The sequence below is a fragment of the Pseudophryne corroboree genome, chromosome 8, assembly GCF_028390025.1.
Source record: "Pseudophryne corroboree isolate aPseCor3 chromosome 8, aPseCor3.hap2, whole genome shotgun sequence".
NCBI lineage: Eukaryota > Metazoa > Chordata > Amphibia > Anura > Myobatrachidae > Pseudophryne > Pseudophryne corroboree.
The window spans coordinates 109010142-109024409 of NC_086451.1; positions in this window are offsets into that span (position 1 = coordinate 109010142).

Here is a 14268-nt window from a genome sequence, read left to right on the forward strand (position 1 = left end):
TCACACAATGGCTATTCTCACATTGCAGATAAAGAGCTCATTAATATATGTGGAAGAAAGGTTTATGAGTGGCTCTCCCCGAACTCCAAAGGTTTATGTTATTTAGGAAGGACACTACTTAAAACCCTTGTTCAATGATTAAACAGACCTAGCATACGTTCCAGAAATGGAAACAATGTTCAGAAAATGATAGGAATATGTAGATCATGAAAATTTTATATGTCACTGTCACGATTTGTTTGTGTCTTCTTCATCTACCCAGCAGAACCTCAATTGAATACAAACATCAGTGTACAAAGACGTAGGTACATGTATGTGTGAAATGTTCGTCGCAAATCAGACATTATAGGCCAAAGCACTGTCCCAGCATACTCTATAGGTTGAATGTTGTCCCACACCCAACCAGTGGTCCCGTGACCGCCGAGTGCATATAGAGGATGTCTCGTCCTCCTGCTTGTCTTCCCCAAATATAGACAAGTGTCTGATTTGCAAAATTAATACATACTTGTGTCTAGGTCACCGATTATTGTATGAAATTTTTTTCTTCTTATGTTAATAATTGATGGCAGTTATTGTTTGCTGCCAAAGGGTGGACTGTCAAAGTAAAACATATTACATAGAAAGAACATACAAACTACACACATTATGAGTTGCTATACTTGCAAATACGTGCAGCAAGCACAGCAATAGATGGTAACACACGCATTTACACGGACATGCCACAGAGATGGATTCTACACTTATTTCATGCAGTACATAATTATAATAATATCAAGCGCCAGACATCATGATGATTTCAAATTATATAATGAAGTAATGTCATGTATGTGTATTATTTGAACGAAGCAAGATAGACATGTCATATTTACTATTAAAGCAACCAGATTAATGTGTAGATTCATTTGATACTTGTTATAAAGTTGTAGGACATTGCAACAAATAATTATGATTAAATGTATATAAGCTAAAATCACTTTTATTAGAACAATAGATACTCCAAACAGGACAGTGGACAGGAAGCTCAGGCCAGCCCCTTTGGACATCCCCAAGGCTGAACCTGTTTAGCATATACAAAGAGACTAGTGACTCATCATGAATGAGTAAGTTCCCTCCCCAAAAAACTAGATAACACATTGCTGATCACACGGGAGCTCAGTTGCTGTTTGGTCTGAGACGATGACGAAGTTATTGCCAGATCAGTTCCTGTATTTATTTGCTGAGAGAGAGAGATATTAAGAGGAGGATGCATTAAAATATATGGTAATTGTATCGCTGGCCTATAACTGTAACTGTATGTAACTGTAACTGTATGTAACTGTATGTAACTGTAACTGTATGTAACTGTATGTATTAACTGCTTACTGTATGAGTTGTAACTATAGGTATACTGTACATTGTAATATATTGAATCCATATCCTTTTAATAACAAATATATACATCAATGAGCATTGGAACTCAGATAATGTGTGGGTGTATTGTTTTCTCTTATGGGATGCAGTGTTTTGCGATGTACAGCGCATTTTTATCATATATGGTAATAAGATGCGCCTGGCGTCTGCAGTATATATTAGAGTGGGCATTTTAAATATTTGTGAGAAAGCAATTTGGCATTCACAAGATGTAATGGGCTAATACATATTATGTACAATTATTGAAATGAAACATGATAAAAAGCTACATAGGAATATTTATTGATGTACAGTTGTTTGATGTTGGTAGACATTTCAGTTGAAAGAATAACAGCACTTTTCCACCAAAAACCCAGGTCCAACCTAGGTTTCTGGACACAGTTTCAACCCAGATCAGACCTGGGTCAGACCATGTTTACATTGCAGCTATTCACAGGTCAGCCATGTTTACACTAAACCTGTGTCTGCCCTGCATGTCACTCACAGATACTCCCTTGAGGTGGACCTCTGCATACACAGCCAATCAGCAGCTTTTAAGTCCAACCTGGGTCAGATATCCCGGGTCGCGCCTTTTACACTGCTTCCTTACCCAGGTCCGACCCTGTTTTCCAGGTCACTGGACCAGGGTTATTTTTCAAGGACCCTTTTATACCCCTTTCACATCGCCAATGCCGAATCCCACCCGGGAATTGGAAATGGGTCCTTCCCGGGTGGGATACGGCATTGGACCCTAACGGCAGGCTTCCCGACCCGGAAATATGCCGGGTTGGTTGCCATAGCAGCTGGGAGCTCATCTCCCCGCCGCCTCTCCCTATGTAGTGAACGGGTCCCGGGTCACATCAACGCTGCCACTGACCCGGTATTCAGCCCGGGAATAACACTGTTTTATTCCCGGGTTGAATTACCAGGTCAGGCCACCCGGGAATTCGACCATGGCCCTTTCACACCACACACTGACTCGTGTCAATGCCGGGTTGATACCGGTTATTTGTGCAGTGTGAAAGGGGCATTACACGGAGCCACAACCCAGGTAGACTCAGCAATAACCCAGGTTATGGCAGCAGTGGAATAGGGTTAAAGGGGGAGATCTATTAAGCAGTGGAAAGAGTGGAAAAGTGGACCAGTGAAGAAGTTGCCCAAGGCAACCAATCAGCTGCTACTTATCATTTTATAGAATGTATCTGGTAATTGCTATCTCAAAGCTGGATGGTTCTTCACTGGTACACTTCACAACAATTTTCACTTGATAAATCTCCAAAAAAGTATCTTCAGTGAAGCAATATACCTCTGTTATCAAAGTCATATACTATTATTACGGTTCAATTAATCACTTTAGTTGTTATCACAAAGTTTAAAGCACTGATTCTCAATAGGACTTTAATCAGAGTACAAATTGTAGCCACAGTGTGTGTGTCTCCTGCCATAATGTAACACTAGTTCCAACCGGATCATCATGGATTGAAATTTCCAAGCGGAATCTTCCCCTAAAGCACCTTGGGTCCTGTTCAAGAAACAGCGCTATATAAATAAAATTATTATTATTATTATTATTAATAATAATAATAATAATAATAATAATAAACACAGTGGTGAAACTTGTGAGTGGTGGGCCTAGATGCAAAAATATGCTTTGCCCCCCCCCCCACTCTGCCCCACCTCAAATTCATAACATGCCACACAGCAGAGGGTGTCAGAGAGAGACAGTGGGTGATGCCAGAAAGAGGCAGTGGGTGACAGAGGGTGACAAGGAGAAGCCGTGTGTGCCAGGTAGAGGCAGTGTGTGACCGGGAGAGGCAGTTGGTGACAAGAGAGGGTGACAGGGAAAGGCAGTTAGTGATGTAAGGAGAGACTGTGGATGACAGGGCGAGGGTGACAGGAAGAGGCAAAGGTTGACGCCAGGGGGAGGGTGACAGGGAGAGGCAGTGGGTGACACCAGGGAAAGGGAGAGGCAGTCAGGGAGAGGGTAAAGAAGACAAGTAGTGGGTGACAGGAAGAGGGTGACTGAGAGAGTGTGACGCCAGGGGGAGTGTGATGACGAGAGGCAGTGGGTGACAGGGAGATGCAGTTGGTGACCGGGAAAGGGTGATGGAGAGAGGCAGTGGGTGACTAGGAGAGAGTGACAGAGAGAAGCAGTGGGTGACTGGGAGAGGATGATGGAGAGAGGTAGTGGGTGAAATAGAGAGGTAATGGGTGTCACCTGGGAGAGGGTGTGGATGACGCTAAGGAGAAGGTGACAGGGAGTGGATGTGGGTGATGCCAGGGCGAGGGTTATGGACAGTGGGTAACAGGAATGTGACAGTGGGTGACAGGGAGACAGTTATTGAAACAAGTAGTGGGTGACAGGGAGAGGGTGACAGAGAGAGGGAATGGGTGACGCCAGGGAGAGGGTGACAGGGAGTGGGTGACGGAGAGAGTCAGTGGGTGATGCCATGAAGAGGCAGTGGTTGACAGGGAGAGGGTGACATGAAGAGGGTGACAGAAACACATAGTGGGTGGCAGGGAGAGTGTGACAGAGAGACGAAGTGGATGATACCAGGGAGAGGGTGATGGAGAGACATGTAGTGTGTGAAGCCAAGGAGAGGGTGACGTAGACAAGTAGTGAGTGACGCCAGGGAAAGGGTAACGGAGATAAGTAGTGGGTGACAGGGAGAGGGTGACGGAGATAAGTAATAAGTGATGCCAGGTAAATGGTGACAGAGGCAAGTAATGGGTGACAGGGAGATGGTGATGGAGACAAGTAGTGGGTGACAGGGAGAGGGTGACAAAGAGAGGCAGTGGGTAATGCCAGAGATGGTAACAGGCAGTGCGTGACATATACATTACAATTTACTTACTTGGGCCCAGAACTGCACACGTGGAAGGCGACTCATCAATGGGTTATAACACCGGGGACGGTCATGTTATTCCTGGCACTGGCAGCAAGGACAGCCTCAGCCTGGTAGAGAGGAATTGGAGGAAGCCATGGTCGGAGCACTGAGAGGAGAGGGGAAGAGCTGAGAGGAGATCACCCTGCACTGACCGTAGCTCTACAGTATCTCAGCTTCTGCTTGCGGGATGTAATAAAGGGAAAATGCAGTAAGGGTTTTTTGTGGCATTTCCATATGTACTAAGCCCTGCATCCCGGGGCTTTGTTGCGGAGAGTAATGCCAGTCTGTTGACTTTCAAATTCAGGACAACTATGATGTGACCATAATGCTCTTTGTCTCAAGTGACTTTTGGGACATGCCAGTTTATGCTGGCACTACCATATAGAAGCCTATGGGCTTCCTTCCTCATTTCCCCTGAGAGGGATCTGATTGGATCCCTTCCAGCACCCCTCATGGCCGCCACGTCGCTCTGTTCATGCGTAGAATGATTCCCGGGGCCAAAAGTGACAAATATTTAGGTTCTGTGCAACCTAGACTCTAAGCGGGAGGGCTGTCCTTTGCGATACATATTAGTACATATGTGATTAGTATCAATGCGATGTGTGGCGGTATGTACCACAAATGCTTAATACATCCACCGCTGTATGTTACAAGTGACCTGCGGAGCAGGTTTGTGCAACAGCATATAATGAGTCGTTCATATAATGAGTCATGCTTGCTGCTGAGGGCCTCTTTCACTGCGATGAGCCCCGGTGGAATGCACTGGCTGCACCACCACTAGATCCGCTGCTGCCTAAACATAATGGGGGAGATGTACTAAGCTTTGAAAAAAGATAAATTTCATGGTGATAAAGTACCAGCCAATCAGCTCCTAACTGCCATATTACAGGCTGGGTTTGAAAAATGACAGATAGGATCTGGTTGGTTGGTACTTTATCACCGTGCAATCTATCACTTTTCAAGGCTTAGTACAGTACATCCCAATGTATGGCCCTAACGCAAACCTGACCCAAGCTCTAGGGATCATCCTGGCACCTCTGGGGCAGGTGTCAGGGAAATGGGTTAAGGTGCAGAAATCATTAAATATTGTTATGGAACTACAAGTCCTGGAAAGACTGTGACTGCCAGTGCATTGTTGACCTTGTGGAACCACATGACTTAGAAGCTGTTGTGCGCTGGACCATATAGTACCTTAAACATACTGTACCTAATAATTACAAAATACAATACAAATACTGACTGTGGTATTATTATTTGAGCACATCATCATCACCACATATCTTTACATCGGTTCTTTGGGAGCCGCAATACACATGCCTACTTCAAATAGGCTAGAACTTAGATGTGCACAGGGGCAGATCCAGAAGAAAATGAAGGGGGGGGGGGGGGGCATGATAGGGGAATGGTAATAGTTATATTTACACGCACCTAAGGCACACGTGCTCCCAGATAAGGGGTGTGGTATCACAAGGGGTGTGGCCTCACAGAATACAACATCAGGTAATGACTGGCCTTGACTGCAAGGGGGGCAGATGTAACATGTGCACAAAGCACAGATCTCTGTGGGTAGCATTGTCGCCTTCCCATGGCCTTTGCTTCTGGCTAGAAGAGTGCCATAAAGAAATGTTACGGCACTGTGGAAGCCCCAGGCTGGTTCTCTGAGCCTAACAATTAGGCAAGGGAACAATAGCAACCACCCACCCCTTCCTTCCTCGTCAGAGGTGTAAGTTCATACCAGGAGCTTGGAGGCAAAATAGTTGTTGGTGCCTCCCCTTCCCTGCTTGCATTCACTATCAACACCCATCCGCACATTAACTACTAACACCCTGGCAGCACCCAGACATACTTCTCATCACCCCGCCTTCATTATCAACACCCCAGCATCACCCACTTAGACACACACTCTCTTCCTCTTGCATTAATTTCCAACACGCCAGAACACCCAGACACACACTAGGGTAGATGTGTTAATTTCCATACTTCAGCAGTTATGTGCTTCACCTCGGAATTGCGATGATGCTGGTCCCCATAACTGCAGCATGTATTAATAACAAGTTTGCAGAAGAGGGAGAGTGTTAAAGTACCTGTGTGCCGAAGTGCACTCTCCCTCTTTCGGCTGTTTCTGCTGCCACTTACTGGCACAGCATACATTCTACACATGCGCCGGTCTGAAATCCCCCAGCGGTCGCATTGAAAAAAACAAAAAAACACTTTATTGTTCATTGTAGGCACAGTCACTGGCTATTGGATCCAACTACCGGGACCAGTGCTGAGCGGCGGGCAACGACAGCTGCAGGTGTTGAAAGCGTTAGGTGCAGTTGTCAGAACGGCCAGTGCCACTGACCGTTCATACATTGTCTGACACATCAGCGCACTATCTTAAAGATAGCAGATAATGACAGTTGTGCATAATGCCCCTGTCATGTGGCGCACGTCTCCTCCTTAAAAAATTAGGGAAAAGCGGTATCAGGGCACATAAGAGCCACCATTGCTCTTGTCCCCATGCTTTCACTTCCAACAGCACCCAAACACACTGGGGTAAATTTACTAAGATGGGAATTCTATGTAAGATGGGATGTTGCTCATAGCAACCAATCAGATTCTACTTCTCATTTATCTAGCACCTTCTAGAAGATAATACCTGGAATCTGATTGGTTGCTATGGGCAACATCCCATCTTAAATAGAACTCCCATCTTAGTAAATTTACCCCACACTGTCTCTGCCCTTGCATTCACTTCCAACACTCCCGGAGGTGGAGCACCCAGACACAAACTGTCCTCCCTGTTTCACGCCCAACACTCGAGCAGCACCCTGACACACACCCCTCACCCAATTAATTACTAACACCCCAGCACACAAACACTACCTGTTGCTAATCAGGGTCTTCCATTATTAGTATCTGCTGCTCACAGCAACAGCAGAGGCAACAGGTCCTGCATGTGTGAGGAGGGAGCGCCAATAAAGGTGGGAGGGGCCATGCACTCCAGTCTGTGCCCTGACCGTATTATGTACATTGGTGCAGTTTGCTTGCTGGATAAGTGTATACCCTCCAACATTTTAGACATAAAAATCGGTACAAATTATGAAAAGGGACATGGCCACGGGTAAAGGAGGTGTGGCCACGCCCCTTTTCCTATACTTTCAATGGAAAAATGGAGAGTCAAAAATCGGTACAGACCACAGAAAAAAGGTACTGTACCTACTAAAAAGGTACAGTTGTAGGGTATGTAAGTGTCCCTTGTTGGATACATGTCCCGGTCTCTGAGTGGGGCCCTAAGAGAGGGAGGTCCATGGCACATGCTTATTAGTTCTCTATGGTGCATAAACCAGAGCCTAGAGCAATTGAGGGTGTCCATTTTGGGGCTGGCAACCGGAGACGACAGCCTTCCATTGTCTCCTGTATTTATGCACCTGTTCCTCGTCACACACATGGAGAGATGGCGCCTCAAATTGGCAGAAGCACATGGTTCCTGGAGCAGGAGGATGTACCTAAGAGGCTGATGCAGACAGCAAGAGTTAAGCATATTGTTAGGCGCCGAGGGTCCGCCCGTCAGTGCGGCCCGGCGCCTAGCAACTAGGGACGCCGCAGGCAGACAGCCGCCGGCTCCCTAGCAACGCTAGACGCCGGGCGCACGGAGCCGCTCAGACCCTAGCAACGGGGACGCCACGGTCGGACCGCGTTCCCCGTTGCTGGGTCTTAATTAGTCAGTTCAAATTGTATCCTGGCCGTGCAGCATGCAGCTGCACGGCATGATTATGTGATTACCCTGTCTGGATCTTGATTGGAGGGCTCCCAAATTTAAGCACTCCCAGGACTTCTCACAGACGCCGGTGATAGCTTCCTGTTTGCTGTGTCAGTTACAGAGAGTTTCCAGTCCTGCTCAATCCGGTTGTTCCTGTCCTCAGTGGTCCTGTACTCGGAAGTTGTCATCTATTCCTGGAGTCCGACCGAGCACCTTTAACATCCTGTGGTGTTCGTGAGTCGCAGCGTAGCCGTGTGTTGCGGCTTGACCGCTTACTGTTTATTATTTAGTTTCTTTGTGTTCCGGAGCTTTTTGCGGAGGATTCCGCTCCCACAAATCCACTCTGGTATCCAGCGGTGCTGGATAGGAGTAACGGATCAGTGGATCTTTGGTTGTCCTTTTCCCTGGCGGTTTGTCCGCACATACTTTTGGTTTAAGTTAGTTAGCTTGTAGCCCCTGGCCTGGTTGCTTAGTCAGAGGGCCCCTTGTTATCACCCTGTCTCAGATTTCCCTTTGTCTCCCATTAAGACCTGAGGGGGCATCGAAGTTGGGCAGACATAATCCGCCCTTCAAACGCGGCTGCCATGGGCTCAAGCAACCATAGTCTCGCAGGGGATTTCTGATAACACGGGCGAGACAACGGAGTTAGGGCGCCAGGGGTTACTAGGCTTTCCTGCTCCCGTAACCAGCATATCTTTCCAGTACTCAGACCTCTGCCATAAGATCTCCTCTGGTCTGGAGTTCGGGAATCATAACATTATCACCGGCCAGACTAAAATTTAAAATTAAACAGGATTTAATTTTTTCCCCTTATTCAGTTGGAAGATTTGTCGGCCTCATGAATCCCACCGGTGTTGGGCCAAATCCTGGCCAGCTTCTAGTTAGCCAGATTCAAGAACTTACTCAGATGGTTCAGGATCTGTCCCTTCGGGTGAGGTCACAGGAAGATCTGTTACGGACTTCCCCGAGGGTCATTCCTGAACCAAAAATGCATTTGCCTGACCGTTTTTCTGGGGATAGAAAGCAGTTTTTTAATTTTAAAGAGTCTTGTAAACTTTATTTTCGTTTAAGACCAGTCTCCTCAGGTACGGAATCTCAGCGGGTTGGAATTATTATTTCTTTACTTCAGGGGGATCCTCAGACCTGGGCTTTTGGTTTAAGAACAGACGATCCGGCTTTATTGTCTGTAGACGCCTTTCTGGGGTCTTTAGGGCTATTGTATGACGACCCTGATAGAGAGGCATCCGCCGAGAGTCAGTTGCGTGCTCTCAGACAGGGTAGGAATCCCGCAGAGATTTATTGTACGGAGTTTCGCCGTTGGTCGAACGACTGTGGATGGAATGACCCAGCCCTGCGCAGTCAGTTTCGCCTCGGCTTATCAGAGTCTATAAAAGACAGTCTCCTTCAGTATCCCGCTCCTGAGACTCTCGATAAACTCATGGAGCTCTCTATTAAGATTGATCGTCGTCTCAGAGAGCGGAGGGCTGAAAAAGGAGCATCTGTCGGGTCTACTCCTTGTGTTTTTTCCATTCCTGTGGACATAGAGGAGCCCATGCAGATAGGCCTTTCCAAACTGTCTCCTGAAGAAAGAACCAGAAGGCAAAATTCTGGTCTTTGTTTATACTGTGGAGGTAAGGGACATTTTGCCCGTAGTTGTCCGAACAAGTCGGGAAACGCCTCGACCAAGTGAATTGTGAGGGGGTTCACTTTGGTCTGCAGCTTATCTCCTCAAATAATTCACTGTTAGTCCCAGCTAAAGTTTCCTTTGGCAGCCTCTGTTCCTCGGTCTCGGCTTTTGTGGACAGTGGAGCTGCAGGGAACTTTATGGATTTAACATGGGCCAAGGCCTTAGGTATTCCTCAGTTAGCCTTGGGTAGGTGTATCACCATGCATGGTTTAGATGGGAGTCCCTTGTCCAATGGGGTTATTTCTCTCTGTACACCTCCTGTTCTACTTTCGGTAGGAGCTCTGCATTCTGAAAAAATTGAGTTTTTCCTTACCCATTGCCCAGCAGTTCCAGTGGTTCTGGGTCACCCTTGGCTGGCCTTTCATAATCCCATCATTGATTGGCAGTCGGGGGAGATCTCACAATGGGGTACCATCTGTAATAAGGAATGTATTACGTTTCCCATCAGAATAGCTGCTGTCATTCCCGCACCCATTCCTGTGGAATACCAGGATTTTGTTGATGTATTTTCCAAGGGCAATGCGGACATTCTGCCTCCCCATAGGCCTTATGATTGTGCTATTGAGCTAATTCCTGGTGCCACTTTGCCTAAGGGAAGGTTATATGCATTGTCCGGACCTGAAACTGTGGCCATGAATGAGTATGTTAAAGAAAGCCTAGGGAAAGGATTTATCAGGCCATCTAAATCCCCTTTAAGTGCAGGCTTCTTCTTCGTGGAGAAGAAGGATGGATCACTCAGACCTTGCATTGACTTTAGAGCCTTGAATAAAATCTCAGTAAAAAATACTTACCCTTTGCCGTTGATTTCTGTCCTCTTTGATCAGCTACGTTCGGCTGTGATTTTTTCTAAGATTGACCTGAGAGGAGCATATAACCTCATCCGAATCAAGTCAGGGGATGAGTGGAAAACGGCATTCAGTACTCAGTCGGGTCACTATGAGTATCTGGTTATGCCATTCGGCCTGTCTAACGCTCCGGCAGTTTTCCAGGATCTCATTAACGATGTGCTCCGTGAATTTCTTGGAAAATTCGTTGTAGTCTACTTAGACAATATTTTGATATATTCTGACTCTATAGAACAACATGTTACCCAGGTGCGTCAGGTTCTAAAAAAATTACGTGAAAATCACCTATATGCCAAGCTGGAGAAGTGTGAATTTCATGTCACGGAGGTATCCTTTTTTAGGGTACATCATTTCCCCTCGGGGATTCTGTATGGAACCAAAGAAGCTCCAAGCCATCCTTAGTTGGGCGCAACCCACCAACTTAAAAGCAATTCAGCGCTTTTTAGGGTTTGCGAATTACTATAGAAGATTTATTCACTCTTTCTCTGACCTAGTTGCTCCCATTGTGGCACTGACTAAGAAGGGAGCAGATCCTACCAACTGGTCACGTGAAGCTGAGTTATCTTTTCAGGCCTTGAAACAAGCCTTTGTCTCAGCCCCAGTCCTCAGACATCCCAACCCAGAATTGCCTTTCATTGTTGAGGTTGATGCCTCGGAGGTTGGAGTAGGGGCTATCCTATCTCAGAAGGATCCGGATTCTCTTGAATTACATCCTTGTGCCTTTATGTCCAGGAAATTCTCATCTGCTGAATCCAACTACGATGTTGGTAACCGGGAATTACTGGCTATTAAATGGGCTTTCGAGGAGTGGAGGCATTGGCTTGAAGGAGCCACTCATACCATTTCAGTTTTGACTGATCACAAAAATCTTCAATACATTGAATCAGCTAAACGGCTGAATGCCCGGCAAGCTCGTTGGGCTTTATTTTTTACTCGTTTCAAGTTCATTATCACCTTCAGGCCAGGTTCCAAGAATACCAAGGCAGATGCCCTGTCACGCAGTTTTCTTCCAGTTCAAGACAACAGTCCTGTTACTCCCATACTTCCGTCTTCAGTCATTCGGGCAGGCCTCACACAAGATTTATTTACCTAGTTAAAGCAGCTTCAACATCAAGCTCCTGGAAATACTCCTGCTGGTCGTCTTTATGTCCCCGAGTTTTTGAGAGCAACTGTTTTGACGGAGTTTCATGATAGCAAAGTTGCCGGGCATCCGGGGATCGCCAAAACTTTTGAATTAGTTTCCCGCTCGGTATGGTGGCCTGGTCTTTCCAAAGACATTAAGGAGTTTGTTTTTTCTTGTCAGGTCTGTGCACAGCATAAGGTTCCCCGTTCCTTGCCTATCGGTCAACTTATGCCCTTGAATGTTCCTCTTAGGCCATGGTCTCATATTTCCATGGATTTTGTGGTGGACCTCCCTCTGTCAGCCGGATGCCGAGTCATATGGGTGGTAGTGGACCGTTTTAGCAAAATGGCCCATTTCATTGCTCTTCCCCGATTGCCATCTGCCCAGGGATTGGCAGTCTTGTTCCTCCGCCATGTTTTCAGACTCCATGGGTTACCCACTGATATTGATTCTGATCGGGGTCCACAATTCATTGCACAATTTTGGAAGTCTTTTTGTGCCTCATTAAAGATGAAATGATCTTTAACGTCTGGCTACCATCCCCAATCCAACGGGCAGACTGAGCGAGTTAATCAATCATTAAAACAATATTTGCGTTTGTACTCGGCCAAACTCCAAAATGACTGGTCTGAGTTTCTTCCGTTGGCGGAGTTTGCTTACAACAATGCCTGTCATTCCTCCACCAATGTGTCTCCATTTTTTACAGTTTTTGGTTTTCACCCCAGAGCTAATTCCTTTTTTCAACATTCCTCTGTCTCCTCACTGACCCTGACCTCTCATCTCAAACTCATTTGGAGAAAAGTGCACCTGGCTCTCAGAAAAGCGGCATTTCGGGAGAAAAAATTTTCTGACAGGCTCCGGCGGCCGTGCACTTTTAAAGTAGGAGATAGGGTATGGTTGTCGACTCGCAACATTAAACTTCGACAAACCTCAGCCAGATTGGGTCCTAAATTTATTGGACCATTTCATATTATCAAAAAAGTCAATCCAGTTGCTTTCCGGTTACGGTTACCAAAAACTTTACGGATCGGAAATACCTTCCATTGCTCCTTGTTAAAACCATATGTTTCGTCCAGTAGATTTCCTCGCAAGATCCCTCAGGGGAAATCACCAATAGATGTACAGGGTCAGCAGGAGTTCTTGGTGGAGAAGGTTCTCGATTCCAAGTTGTCCCGGGGTCGGCTTTATTTTTTGGTACATTGGAGAGGTTATGGACCAGAAGAAAGGTCTTGGGTCCTGGATGAGGATCTCCATGCCCCGAGGCTCAAAAGGGCATTTTTTCGAGAATTTCCTCAGAAACCTGGCCTTAGGGGTTCCTTGACCCCTCCTCAAGGGGGGGGTACTGTTAGGCGCAGAGGGTCCGCCCGTCAGTGCGGCCCGGCGCCTAGCAACTAGGGACGCCGCAGGCAGACAGCCGCCGGCTCCCTAACAACGCTAGACGCCGGGCGCACGGAGCCGCTCAGACCCTAGCAACGGGGACGCCACGGTCGGACCGCGTTCCCCGTTGCTGGGTCTTAATTAGTCAGTTCAAATTGTATCCTGGCCGTGCAGCATGCAGCTGCACGGCATGATTATGTGATTACCCTGTCTGGATCTTGATTGGAGGGCTCCCAAATTTAAGCACTCCCAGGACTTCTCACAGACGCCGGTGATAGCTTCCTGTTTGCTGTGTCAGTTACAGAGAGTTTCCAGTCCTGCTCAATCCGGTTGTTCCTGTCCTCAGTGGTCCTGTACTCGGAAGTTGTCATCTATTCCTGGAGTCCGACCGAGCACCTTTAACATCCTGTGGTGTTCGTGAGTCGCGGCGTAGCCGTGTGTTGCGGCTTGACCGCTTACTGTTTATTATTTAGTTTCTTTGTGTTCCGGAGCTTTTTGCGGAGGATTCCGCTCCCACAAATCCACTCTGGTATCCAGCGGTGCTGGATAGGAGTAACGGATCAGTGGATCTTTGGTTGTCCTTTTCCCTGGCGGTTTGTCCGCACATACTTTTGGTTTAAGTTAGTTAGCTTGTAGCCCCTGGCCTGGTTGCTTAGTCAGAGGGCCCCTTGTTATCACCCTGTCTCAGATTTCCCTTTGTCTCCCATTAAGACCTGAGGGGGCATCGAAGTTGGGCAGACATAATCCGCCCTTCAAACGCGGCTGCCATGGGCTCAAGCAACCATAGTCTCGCAGGGGATTTCTGATAACACGGGCGAGACAACGGAGTTAGGGCGCCAGGGGTTACTAGGCTTTCCTGCTCCCGTAACCAGCATATCTTTCCAGTACTCAGACCTCTGCCATAAGATCTCCTCTGGTCTGGAGTTCGGGAATCATAACACATATGCCCACAAAGCTGATATTGCTATTTTTGGAGCCAATGACACACACTAACACATATGTAAAAAATAGTATAATACAGCCTGACAGGAGTTGCGAGAGAATATCAGCTAACCTCTCATACATACTCCAGCTCCTGCCTGAGGCAGAAGAGGCGGGTCCAGTCAGTGGGGCAGGTTTAGGCAGGTGGTTGGAGGCGGGATGCAAGCCAGCCAGGTCTGCCATCTGTGCCCTTCCAGGCTACATGGCATGTGAGGCATGATATCAGGCAATGC